This window comes from Limulus polyphemus, unplaced genomic scaffold (assembly GCF_000517525.1).
Source record: "Limulus polyphemus unplaced genomic scaffold, Limulus_polyphemus-2.1.2 Scaffold3829, whole genome shotgun sequence".
In the NCBI taxonomy this organism is placed as follows: Eukaryota; Metazoa; Arthropoda; class Merostomata; order Xiphosura; family Limulidae; genus Limulus; species Limulus polyphemus.
The window spans coordinates 78,476-92,069 of NW_013669439.1; the positions used below are offsets into that span (position 1 = coordinate 78,476).

The 13,594-nt window shown below is 32.0% G+C and overlaps 1 long non-coding RNA gene across 1 annotated transcript in view; it reads right to left on the reverse strand.

Moving 5' to 3' along the window:
- Positions 1-296: 296 nt before the first annotated feature.
- LOC111088467 overlaps positions 297-13,594 on the reverse strand; it is a 15,457-nt gene continuing 2,159 nt past the window's right edge. The window contains exons 2-3 of the long non-coding RNA XR_002612982.1: positions 4,232-4,276; positions 297-612 (exon numbers count right to left, since the gene is read on the reverse strand). This is a non-coding gene — a long non-coding RNA (uncharacterized LOC111088467). The remainder of the gene's footprint in view (positions 613-4,231; positions 4,277-13,594) is intronic.

Below are 13,594 nucleotides of genomic sequence, written 5' to 3' on the forward strand. Positions count from 1 at the left end.
TGTTATAGTTATTATGTGTTATAGTTTGTTTTAGTTAACAATTACTCATGTCGATTATGCAACTGAATAGTTCCAAATTTTGTTTAGCAATAATTCAAAATTATTTACGTATTTTTACTACACAAAATTTACTATAGATCACTTAAAAAAATGAATATATCAAATAATAGATTACCATTAACCAACCTTAAGTTCATTAACATCTTTATTTTGTATGCTTAAAACCCAAGCACCAACTACAAACAGATTTTTCCTTGCCTATCTTTACACAACTCAATGTGGAAGAGGATATACTGTACTCTCGAAATGGAACATTTTAGTATATGTGCATTTTTTATATCTTGATCAGAACACAATAAATGGTAAAACAATCTTATCAGTAGGTAGTGTGTATGCTTCTGACGAGTCTCTGGATGATGATCTATAGCAGATGGTTCAATCCTTTCGCAAGAACATCTTTCAACTAATGATCAATTGGCTTCCTGTTTGAAGATCAAATGGAACAACCTCTTGTGACAGTATTCCTTCAGATTCTGGCCTGGTTCTTTGTGAAGTCAAATCAGATCCTGGACTCATCCATGAAAGGCGTTGTCGTCCACTCATGTACCATGTCTATCACATTTGGCCAATGTAGTTATTATTATTTAGTTAATTTATTGTTATATATTAAATCCACTTAATACTATAAATAACTAAAATAAATAATGAAATATTGGAATTTAGTACAGTAAATTACTATAAATTACAGAAACAAATACACACTTATGTGATATTTAGTATGTGGCAAGCCCAAGCTACTAGATGTCCCTAGAATAATAGCAGCCTATGTGAATATATATATATGACCGATAGAGTATCTAGTCTAGACCTAACTGTCTCAGTCCACCAAGGTAACGTCTGCCCAATGGCCAGACTTGAAACGAGGAGGGTGTGCTTATGAAAGGAATAAACCAAAGTTGATCAGTTATTAAAGCGGAAGAATAATTAAAAAAAATTAGCATAGCATTTGAGGAAACACAGAGATAACTACTATAATTTAAAATCTCTATGGTGTAATAAATTATTGCATTTGAGTTGATGTAGTCAAGATATAGAAAGTTATTTATATTCTATAGCGATTGTATTAATTACGTAATCCGTACAGACTCAATGACCACACTGTGGCAACAGATTGACCAAGCATAACATTTGACGGAGTTGAATAAAATGGTGTGAATGGCTATAAATGCTTAGGTTTGTGTTGGAGTATATATATATGTAAAGGATGAATGAAGTTATTTATTTTACATATTGGCCATGCCAATCATGCGATTTATACTCATAAAATGCACTTACCAAGTTCTTATGTTTTACCTTTGATCTTATTCAACAAATAAGTTTCCATCTGTATCAGATTATATAAATATATAGAAGTTGTATTTTTAATCGTCTTCTTTTACTATAACATATTGTTTGCACTTACATAGGTAATTCATATATGGTATTGCATGCGCACCTGCTCTTTATGCCATGCCCCCACCCCTGGTGGTTCAGAGTTAAGTTTGAGGTCTTATAACGCTATAAATTGGGTTTCAATACCCACTGTATAGCTTGAGCTTAGCAACAAATGAACAAAACCGTTTGCCGCACAATGTTTTATTTGTATCATACATAAACCTTTGAACAATTTATGAAGCATTTAACATTGTTTGAAACCTCCACTGGTGTAGCTATTAATCCTTTTAGAAACGCAGAGTACCAAAGCAGAGTGACTGACCTATTGCCTGATTTTATGCTTCATGATCCTTTGTTTAAATAATTACAATGTTACTTTTTTTTTCGGAAGGACTGTTTGTACTTATGCTGGTTTGTTTTTGTTTCTTAAGAATGGATTATTTTGTTATAATTTCTTGCTTGTCTTTAACAGTTAAACATAAAATATTTATTATAAAACTTTGCATGTTGGAGAAGTCAGGTTAAATTGGGGTGTATCAATAATACACTTAAATTCAATTTCTTTCAAACTTTTTCAGGAGCAAGTGGTTACACAAAATGTTTGAAAACCTTCAAAAGAATATTAGGATTTCCGATTCATTGCTAAACTAGAATATAGAGGATTGAAACAAGAAAGAAGTTAAACTCATTAGTGACGAAATAAACTCATAAATAAATGCAATACATTCTGCGTTTGACCTTAAAGAAACAGAATCACCTGAAACAATTACAATGATTTTTATCGTTTTCATTGCTTTTTATAGACTGTGAAAGTGTTGTTCAAAATACATGTTCTATTAGGAGTAGCTTGTTAACTTACGGATAATGTCCTTAACGTTTGAAAAAAGAACAACAACTTTAAAACAAAAAGAAGCTAAATAAAATATGATAATACTTTAGTCTTTTATTGGCTTGCTTTTCAAAGATTCAGAAATTTCGCGCAATGCTACACAAGAGGTCTCTTTACATAGCTGTCTTTAAATTTAAATAGCACCAATCGCCAATTTTTGGGCTACTCTAATCGAATAGAGAGATTTGACCATTACTCTCATTGCACATTCATGGCTCCAAAGTGCGACGGGCACATCAGATAGCCCAATATGGCTTTGCTCTAAAAGCAAGCAAGCAAACAAATGAAAACAAAGCTAGATTATAAGGTCAGTATGAGATTCGCCCATTTAATAACATTTAGCTTTTTAAGACAGCTGTTTGTTTGTTTGTTACTCAGCATAAAGTTACACAATGAGCTATCTGTGCTCTGACCACCACGGGTATCAAGCACCATATAAAACAAATATACATTATATACAAAAACCGCTGTCCTCCCCAAACGACTCTGATAATATATTATTATTACAATGTTTTGCTATACTAGTTTATTTTAGTAAGGCTAGATGATTAAGTAATCTATTATAGGTTCATCCCTACCTATGTGCAAGTATACAGTCTAGCATTGCATTAAATTAGTCTATGAAAACTTTATTTTGTGTATTTTAGTATACTTTATTTGGGTTCTTAACAAAATAGGCTATTATATAATGTGAAATGAAGCGTATAGAACTTTGCTCAAACTTTTATGATTGCTGTAAATATTTCACATGTTGATGCGAAACAGGGCTTACTAAGTTAAACAATCAACAAAATGCCTCATCTCCAACTCCGTGCTAAGAAAATCAATATAATACACATTACGGAGGCCTGGATAAGATGAGCTCATATTTCTTACAGATTGGGCAGAGAAGATCGGTTGTTTTACTGGCTAAAATCGTTATTTTGGCAATATACTACATTTTGTCCCTCCTACCTCGTCCTGGCAGTGATTATGTTACTTTCTCTGGTTATCAATATGAGATCATTATTTTTAAAGCTTTTCTGTCAAATCCCATTAATGACGTCAAGGTCCTTATAATGTACTTTCTTTCTTGTCTTTCCTGATTTCTTTTCTTCACCTAGCTTGGTATTTCTTTAGGTGAAAATCTAATATCCTAGGAAACATATGCTCTAAAAAGGCACGTTATTAATCTTACCATGTCTTATATTCCATCATTCGTTAAGAGCAGCGTTATCCTACGAGTGATTAGATGACTTTCCACATTTACTAGCCATACAACTTTTTTTTTCACATTTATTTTGCTCTACTGACTTGGTTCTGTAGCAAATTATGCTATACAAAATCAGCAAGACTGATCAATAAAGTTAACAATGAAGATGTATGTTCTACAACTAGGTTGACTAAGACATTCACAAGGGACTGAGCCAATTTTCCGTAAGGTTGTGTTCAAGCCTCAATTTGTTGATCTCAGAAGATTTAATGTTGCATTGCGAACTTTATTTCTGGGATTAGAATTTTCCGAAAAGAACAAAAAGCAAGACTTCTAGGGTAAGAGGAAGCAGATACAGTAAGGAAACTTATCCTCACAGCAAATTTTATTCAAATACCTTTTATATCCTTATAGAAAATGCTGTAGTTACTAAAATATGAGAAATTGTATCTGTAAAAGGATTGTGTAACATAAAAACGTGTAACTGGATCGTAGCTAATGTGATCAAGTTTGGTGGAAAAGAAAAAACCTTTTTGATGTCAGTTATATGATAAATTTCATAGTGAGTTCAAATGATAACATTTTGAAAGTGCTTTTAGTATCTCTATTTATCAGATAATATACACTGTAATCGTGTTAGGTTTGGCTTGCTAATATTAAATATCTTAAAGATTTTCAGTGATTACCTGAATATTGTTCAAAACATAAACACTCACCTAATCTGAACGCTGCTCTCGAAATAAGCGGAAGAGACAATCTGACTAAAAATATTCAAATTTGAGGAATTAATAAAAACCTCATCGGCACTATGAGTAAAAAAAATTAGAAATATTACACAATATGATTCATGCTCTAGTGTTCCGTTGATTTTTAGACATATTTTCGTGATAACCAGACATATATCAGTTGCTAACTTTTGTTTTAATTTGTATATAATTTTATTCAGTGTTATAAAAAGTCATGAAAATTTTCGAGTCACTTAAGCTGATGATCTCTCCGCGGAGCTCTTACAGACATACTGGATTACTGTGAAAACCTTTTAAGATCTTATTTGAACACCCCGGTGGTTCAGCGGTAAAGTTGAGGGATTACAACACTAAAATTCAGAGAGTGATCCATGCAGCTTCTCTATGAAAACAAAGGCACAACCGCAATCTTATATTATTTCGAAATAAGATGTAACTTTACATTAAAATCATTTATTTCTAATCGATTCTTTTCTTAAACACTTCTATATACATATTCGAAACTTTCTTTCAAATATATTTTATGAGAAACTTTTTCAATGGCAGACAGCTGGAAGAAGAGAGAGGCAGAATTAACTTAGCAGAAAAATCAGGAAACATTTTCATATACTGAACAATAATAAGAATGCTTGTTTTACTTGCGCAATTAGCGAGTAAATAATTATAAAACTATCATTATCAGTACATAAATTGGATGCGTTCGTTTACAAATATAGTATTATCACTCAGTAGGTTGGTATAAATAGTCACAGTTCCTGAACTACTTGAGAGGATTGTAGAGTAAATACCCATTTATTTTGTCTTATTTTTCACTCTTTCAAGGGTAGAGCCATTTTTATGTTGTACCTTTAAGAAATAGATCAATAACATTATCAATTCAAATCTAGCCATAAAATGTGACAGAGATTCAAATGTTTGATTTCAGAGTGAGCTGAATATAATATTTTAAGTTAGTTTGAACACTTCTCGAATTAATTTTCCACATGTGAAGATTTTTCATTGTTAGTTTAGTATATTGCTCAAAAGGTTAACCTAAGACTACTAAACTGGTCAAACATCTTGAGGTATTATTGGATTTATAGCATAAGGTATTGTTAACGCGAAGGCTACCCAACTGATGATCTAATGTTGTTCAATCATTATTGATTTCAGCTTCTAGAAGACAGATACATGACATAAAGTCAATTTGTTGCATATGATTGGTTTCTTAATTAATTAATAGGTTATGTGCTTTTTAGTTGTGAACTACACTTAACTTTCTTTTGGCAACAAATTTCATTAATGGGGCTGTTTATTACATGTAAATAAACTTACTGTTATATTGAGATTTACTGTGTATTGGTTGATTCTAAATCTGTGGTTGGCTTGAGTACCCAGTACTCTGATATTGTTGTGGTTGTAAGAATTTAATTGATTTTCATGTTAATGAATAATTTTGGCAAAATCAGAAAAATAAATAACATATGAAAGGAACAAATGCTACTTAAATAATATTAAGTTGGTTATTATTGTTATAAGAACCTTGAGGATCGTATTGAAGAAGGAAGGGCTCCCATTAAAACTCCTGAAACATGCAATACTAGTAATTAACAATAATAAAGTAATAAGTGGCTGCTGCCAGCTGGTTGCCTCGCTGTGGTCAGTGGTTCAGAGTTAAGGACGTCTTACATGCTACCTGTACTTCGCACAGACAAAAGTGCTGAGACGGGATTCCACAACTAGAGGGAGGATAGAGTGCATTGACCGGCACTAAAGCTCTTTAGCGTGTTGATAAAATGAGATAAATAAAAATAGTATATTTTTGAATGATTCCATAAGGTTGTTTTAAGTTTAACTTAAGAAGTAGTAGATCTATCGACTGGCTGACTAAGGTCTAATTAATTTGTGCTGAAAATAATATAAAACAATGTCAATGGTATGAAATATATAGTAAAGAATGATATTCAATTATATATTTCTACTAAAAACGTCACAAAAGAAAATATATAAAATAGTTATTAAGCTCTTTAATAGTTCACTGAAGCAAAGAGATACTTCTCACCAAGATACTACGCAAGAATACTTTGTTGTCATTGAATATGAAAAATGACAGGTAATAATTTAATTAGATTATCAATTTATCTTTCAAAATATTTAATTTATAATAGTTTAATTCATCAATATACTTGAATTATATTGCACAAAATTAAGCTACACACTGGGATATCTGCGCGCTGTCCAACACAGGGATTTTAGCGTTGTAAGTCCATTACCCTCAAAGGAACATTTTGAAAAGGAAGTCTGTAAAATAGTTCCGAATATTATGTTTTTGATTTATGTACCTACATATCATGAACAATACCACTCCTTATAATATAGAAGTTCTCTATACAAAGGTTTAAGTACGTTTAAAACGATTTTGAATATGCAAATCAGCAAGTCACATTAATACTACAACCAACATAAAGTCGCAGTGGAATGTAATGTATCAGAACTACATTTTGACATTACTTGAGTTTATATAGGTAGTGAGATGGCTTTTAGAAAGGGCATGCAACAGCCCTCTTCGATGTAAATTATTCATACATACATACAGATAATAAAGATAGGGGACTTAGAATTTACAAGACGAGGGTATCACTTGCACTTAATGGCATTGGAAAACAAAGGAAAATGGGTCAACTTGGGGTTCCAGGACCACCAAGAAAGAGGCTTGCAACAAGTCGTACTCCAGGCGTGGTAGGCAAAATGTGACGTCTTGTAACAGGTGAGACTCCAGAAGTAAAAAATATCAGTGGTAAAATCTGTCCACTGGAGAATGAATTAGGTATTTGTACTATTCTCTACAAAGACATACTAATTAACTCGCCAGACTATTGTAATTGATGTTGGAAAACCATTGTCCTTGTACATTAGATGAAGCTTGCAGGGAGGATTGGAGTATTTTCTTATATTACAGCCTTATAACGTAGTCTTATATAATGGAAACTATGCTATAGAGCTATTCTCCTTTTTTTGCAAAACATGGGTTAAACTCCAGTGTTCAGGTATAGTCACTTCTAATTTAGAATTGCTGACCAGAGGGAGGGCTACCTGTTCTGACTACCAACCATTCGCCTTCTACATACAATTGTACTCTCATCCCAATAGCTAGATTGAATATGAAGTTTGTAGTGCCTTAATACTGGAAGAGTGGAATGTATTTACTTAGAGGGCGCTAGACCACTCCTTGTAATTTCAATCAAGGAAATTATTAGTAGTAAAAGAGCACTTAGGGAATTTTACCTTTTTTCATAGAATATGAAAGGAAAATTACACTGAGTAACAAACATTTTCTCTACTACTAGAAAAAAATTAAAATGTTTCTAAGTAATCTGATGATTCTGATTCTAAACATCATGTTGAAATTAATGATCTCCTCTAGTTTTCGAGTTATGATAGATTTATTCAAAATATTCTTATATATCGTCAAAATAACAAATGTTTCTTTAAGAAAATGCATTTAGAAATGTTCAAAACAATACATAATAGCAATAACAATCTAAAAAAGCAATGAGTATAATAAGATTACATACTAAAAATACATTCAGGCTATGTACAATACTTTTATCATATTATTATTTTTATTACAAAATATCTGATTGATTTGTTGCATCTTTTGTGTATGTTCTCAGTTTCATTCTGTAAAAACCAACAGTAATTTCCCATCATCGAAGAATTCCATCCTTCTTCATATTGTTGTTCCATTGTAGAAATATCTTGCTGTAATCACTCATCATGCTCATTGCTCGCTGCACCTTGATCATTTGGAAAGAAATCTAAATGGAAGTTTAAGAAAGGCATCTTTAGTGACATCCTAGACCCCATTTTCCTGTAGTTCTCGAGCACATCATCAATCATCACAACATAGTTTTCATCTCTGTGATTTCCTAAGAAATTTTTGACAAACAATTTGAATGATTTCCAGGCAGCAATTTTTGCTTCACTGATTTTTGTAAACTTGTCAGACAGATATCTGAAACCATTACAATCTTTGTTCATTCCTTTTACTAAATTCTTCATGAGTTCCAGTTTAATAAAGTGGAGGTAGAAACACATTTTGAGGATTCACTAAAGATTGATACTTGATATTCTAGTTTCCCTGGTATGTAATTCTTTCTCACTGGCCATTTCTTCTTTTTGAAATGATTTTTATCATCTCGGTTGTCCCAGAGACACAAAAAGCAACAATGTCTGGTATATCCACTCTGCAGGCCTAACAGAAGTGCAATAACTTTTAAATCACCACATATATTCCACCTATGGTGATCATACCTGGATTAGTGTTTCCATTGTGCAAAAGTACAGCTTTCAGACTAACATTAGATGTGTCTCCATTCTTGAAGATGACGTTCAGTACCTAATTCTTTCATTAGTGCATTAATATTTGTACAGAAACACAAAGTGTCTTACATGCTGTAGTGAGAAGCAAAACTTTGATGGTAATTTTAACTTAAAACTTGTTCGTGGAGCTAATAAATTCCATATTTGTAAACAAGAGCCATGAAGTTCACATGCTTCTTTGATAAAGGCAAATCACGAATCAGATCACTTAGCTCCTCTTTTGTGATCAGATGAGGCAGTTTATGTTGAGTTGCCACATGAATAGGATTACTGGATGAAGAGGATTCATTGTCTTCTTCGCAGTAAAACTTTTCTGTTTTCCAATTCACTGGTGGATGTGGCAATGGAAGACCATCCCCATGAAGTGCTATTTTCGTTGTAAATATTTAATGTATTATTTAGTTTGGTCTGAATATTCAGAAACATTAGTCAAGCAAAAATAACAGCCAGTTATATGATTTTTGGCCTCATGCCATATCATGAGAACTACAAATGGCATATTTACTATCTTCTTATCTAGACACTGTGTCAAGCCATATGTGCAAACTATACGAAACACATGTGGAGCCCAATGTTATTATTGGTCACCAATTTTACACCAAAAAGTGGTAATAAGCTACCTTTACCTTGTGTGTGATATCTTTCCTTCGTGAAACTGTAATATATTTACCACAACTGTAGCAGAAAATGTTTGGGTGATTTATTTAGTTTCGGACTTTACTTGAACTGGAAGTGCCAGCATTTGAAACGATTTTCTAAAAAATATAAAAGAATTAATGTTTACAGAACTAGAGCTTAAAAAAATTAAAACAAACAAACAAAGTTTTGCAGAATTATATTATATCGCGGGTATGATGCAAGGAAGAAGATCGGATTTTGTTTTGACTGTTGGTCAACCAAGAAAACACAAAAGTGTTGCTAAACATTGCATATTTTTTTAAACCTAAGCTTACATTAATAGTGTTGATACTAAGTGTTGGTACTTTTTTACACTCTAAACAGTTGTCTAAGTACCATAGGGCGATATAGATTTAATGCACTTTTAGAGAACCAAGTTGGAAGAAGAAGCAAAACCACACACGTTTATATACTCACGTCCTAAAATTATGTTTTTCATTTTGTCCATAATTGTTTCCATTAACGTTGCCGGGCGACGGAGCTACACTTTTTTCCTTAGTAAGGTATAATGTCAGGTTTCACATTATATCAGGTTTCTAATTATAACGCTGTGTTACAAGCTTATTGTTTAAATTCATATATTTCTTCGAGAGGAGTTCAATATATTCTGATTTAATTTCATCGTAAATGTAGGCTTAAAGTTAATTAAAGTAACTGTTGGAAATTTTGCATAATTGACAATGAAAAAAACGAGATATAAGTTATGAGGTTTTGCAAAATTTTATATAAGAACCAAATGTGAATATACTTTTACATTCCTAAACAAGAACAGTTGCGAGTGTTTCATAAGCTACATGGCGTCCTCTGAAATTGACATAAAACATCAACTTAGGCAGTAAAAGGTTGAGTTAAATAAGTAATTTCTATTTTCATATCGAGACATGAAACAATAAGTTATTCCAGACCAAATATTTCCCCTTCAATCACTTCAATGATATAACGCGATTCCAAAGTCCGTAAAAACGGAGAATGATTCTTAAAAACCGTCTTAATTTTGGTTAAAAAGAAAGAGAGGATACATAAATATATCAAACAGCATTTACTGCCTGCCACAAATAATGTTAAAGTGGGTGTTTGAATGAAAACAAAAAGCTTTTCCATAGAACAGAGCATCTTGTGCGTAGAGTAGGCTTATGACCCAGTCTACTTTTGATGTATGAGACATGGGGTATGTTAAATATATCCAAGCTGGTTTGATGAAAAAATAGTTCTAGGATTTATTACCAATGTGTTTGCATTTCACGAAAATAAAATCCACAGTCATGTTTAGGCAATGACAGACAACGAGTATGATTATGTGAACACATGTTGGCATCTGATTTTTATACGTATCGTATAGTTAAGGTTTCGTCTTTGCTCGCTAGGGTACAGCGAATACATAACAGTAGGAAAAAAAACACGGTTTTTGGAAATGAAAATAAAGTTCAAATCTTGTATTCTTTGAATTTAGCATCGTTCATTTATTCAGGATATAAAGTATGTCATCCTATATTGAAACGTTGAAGGAAAACAACTGTAGACATTTGTTTTAAGGTTGTTGAAGTAATAACGATGGAGTTATTATTAGGTGTATGTTGTGCTTCTCAGGTATAATGATAGGTAACTTATTTTTACTTTGAATGGTCTCCATCAGTTCTATACACAGATCAGCACTAATAATTGTATCATATATACAATTGCATCAACTACTGACGAGTAATAAACAGTTTTTCAGTTGGGATATGTTTCATTATTTAATTAACGCTGTTTTGACACAAAAGAGCGGATCATAATCATACTATAATCGAGTATAACTTGATGGTGACCCATTTCTCTGTGTCGAACATATTTCTACTGCAAAACTGTTTATTACTCTTTATTGGGATAGTCACTTTACTACCGTTATTGCAAAAACTACTGTTATGCTATTAATTAAGGTTTACACCTTGATTAGATATAACTGTGTACTTTTCTAGCTGGATAAGAAGGTTTCAGTTACTGAAGTTTGTCTCTTCATAGCCTCAATGGGACTGCTAAGTTAAATTCAATAAATTCAAAGGGTAATGCAAAAGCTAGAAGACGATCTGGACATCCTTGATCATTTTTTCAATAGGTTTTTATATAAAATATATTTAATTTTCCCTTTCAGGAACATGCTAATTTTCAGTTCATTCTTTTCTATTTTCTTATTAGTTAGATGAATGCCACTAAATGTTAAATTCCAAATACTTTACCCAAGGCCTTTACTTCGTAGTTACAAAGACAGTCATAGCATTATTACATCCTCCCCCCAAGCATCGTCTACTCATTAATGTCTTTATGCTTCTGAAATCATTAGCAGGTATTGAACTAAACCGTCGTCTTGAACCCATTCCAGACACAAGTATATATATATATATCATTCTCGTTATACATTAAATCAATGATTTTCTCAAGAAATGTTTTTTATTAATCAGCATTTCATATTAATTTTCACTGCATTCGCAAACTCACTAAATTTCTGAGAGTTTGAATAATTGAAACTTATAAAGATGTTTTTTCGCGATTTTGATGAAAGTTTTTTGGAAATCGTTTCTTAAAAAGAAAAACCCTCAAATTAAAATAAATGAAAGTGAAAAAATATATTCATATGGATGTACAGTTTCTTATTTTTTTGTAAAAATGATATAATTAATCAAATTACCTGAAAACAAAACTGCTAAAATAATATACTTTTAAAGCCTAACAGAAGTGATTTAAATAACCCTTTTTTACAGGTGATTTTCTTCTTATTCCTTGAAAAATATCGAAGCAGAGGTATCTATCAAATGAACACAATGCTTCTTAAAAAATGGAAAGAAAGAAATGCACAAACAGCAGAAGGGCATTTAAAAAGTTACAATACTAGCGAGTACTTAATATCACAGAACTATACTTAACATGGCTGAACTATACTGAAGTTAGTTATCTATACATTACTGATCTACATGTATACTTAATTATACTTAATATGGCTGAACTATACAGAAGTTTAGTTATCTATACATTACTGATCTACATGTATACTTAATTATACTTAATATTGCTGAACTGTATTCAGCGCCGTAGCTCCAATACTTGAAACTATTCATGCATACTATGGGAATTCTGAGGGAACAAAATATTTGCCAATTATTTTGGCCTATAATTTTGTCCAATAGCCCTTAAGCCATAAAAAGAGAGAATTATATCCTACCATCTGTCGCTCGGTAGATTAGGGAATAAGTGTTTAATAATAATAATAATAATAACAGTTTTGTAACAACAGGTTAAAAAAAAACACCTATAAAAGTGTTAGAATTCATATTATTGGCGGAAATGATTTAATGTAAATATTTGTTCCTTTGTATTTCTGATTTACAAATTGATGAAAAATCTTTTTTTTTTTTCTTTAGATAAAAGTCGTTATTACCTGTGCAGCGAAAAACCAAATTGTAACTAAGGTCAATCTGTTTTATCGCTGCTCGGGCAATAACGACCTTTATTAACAAAGATTATTAAAAGAATTAAAGAAGATACCAATGATGCAAAACTTTGTTCAATCATTTTATAAAAATCATTTCTGAACGAGCAGTGCAGCTGTGAGTTTCACCAGTAAGTGAGAAGAGAGGAAATGCCTTCTCAGGAAGAGTATCACGAAAGGTCAGCGATATTTTCCATCATACTTAACTAGCCCCTAATAAATGTTGTTTAAGGCTCATAACGTAGATTAATTAATATGTAGAATTATACACGAACATTTATCTACGTTAAAATACTTTTATTTGCGTGCTGTCGGCCCTCCTACTGGGGCCTTTATCAGGCAATAATGTACTGAGCGATAAAAATCCATTAACCGTGGAACTTCGTTTCAAAATAGGTATCTAGGCAACAGTCGTAATACTAACTGACATCTGGTATTAAAATGATTAAATACATAGAATTATGATGAATCCATATAAATAAAAATAGTAATGTTTGTTGTCTGTTATATGTTCATGTAACTACTTCGCAGGGTGTGGATGGATCATCACCAAAATTGGTTTGGAGGTTCATTAGGTCCATGCGGGGATACATGCAAATTTTCAGTTTTTAATATTGCGTTTTTCAGTTTTTATTGCCATTTTTTATCACTACTCCCCCCCCCCCGTTGTCATAAAAGTTTTTGGGTTCATGCGGAGATACATGCGAATTTGCAGTTTATGGGCGTTTTTTCATGTTACACGAAATTTTCTACATAACAAAACCATTATTTTAATTATTGTCCGTAGGATTTTAACAAGTTATCAGCATCTATATTTAATCATTATCTGTAAT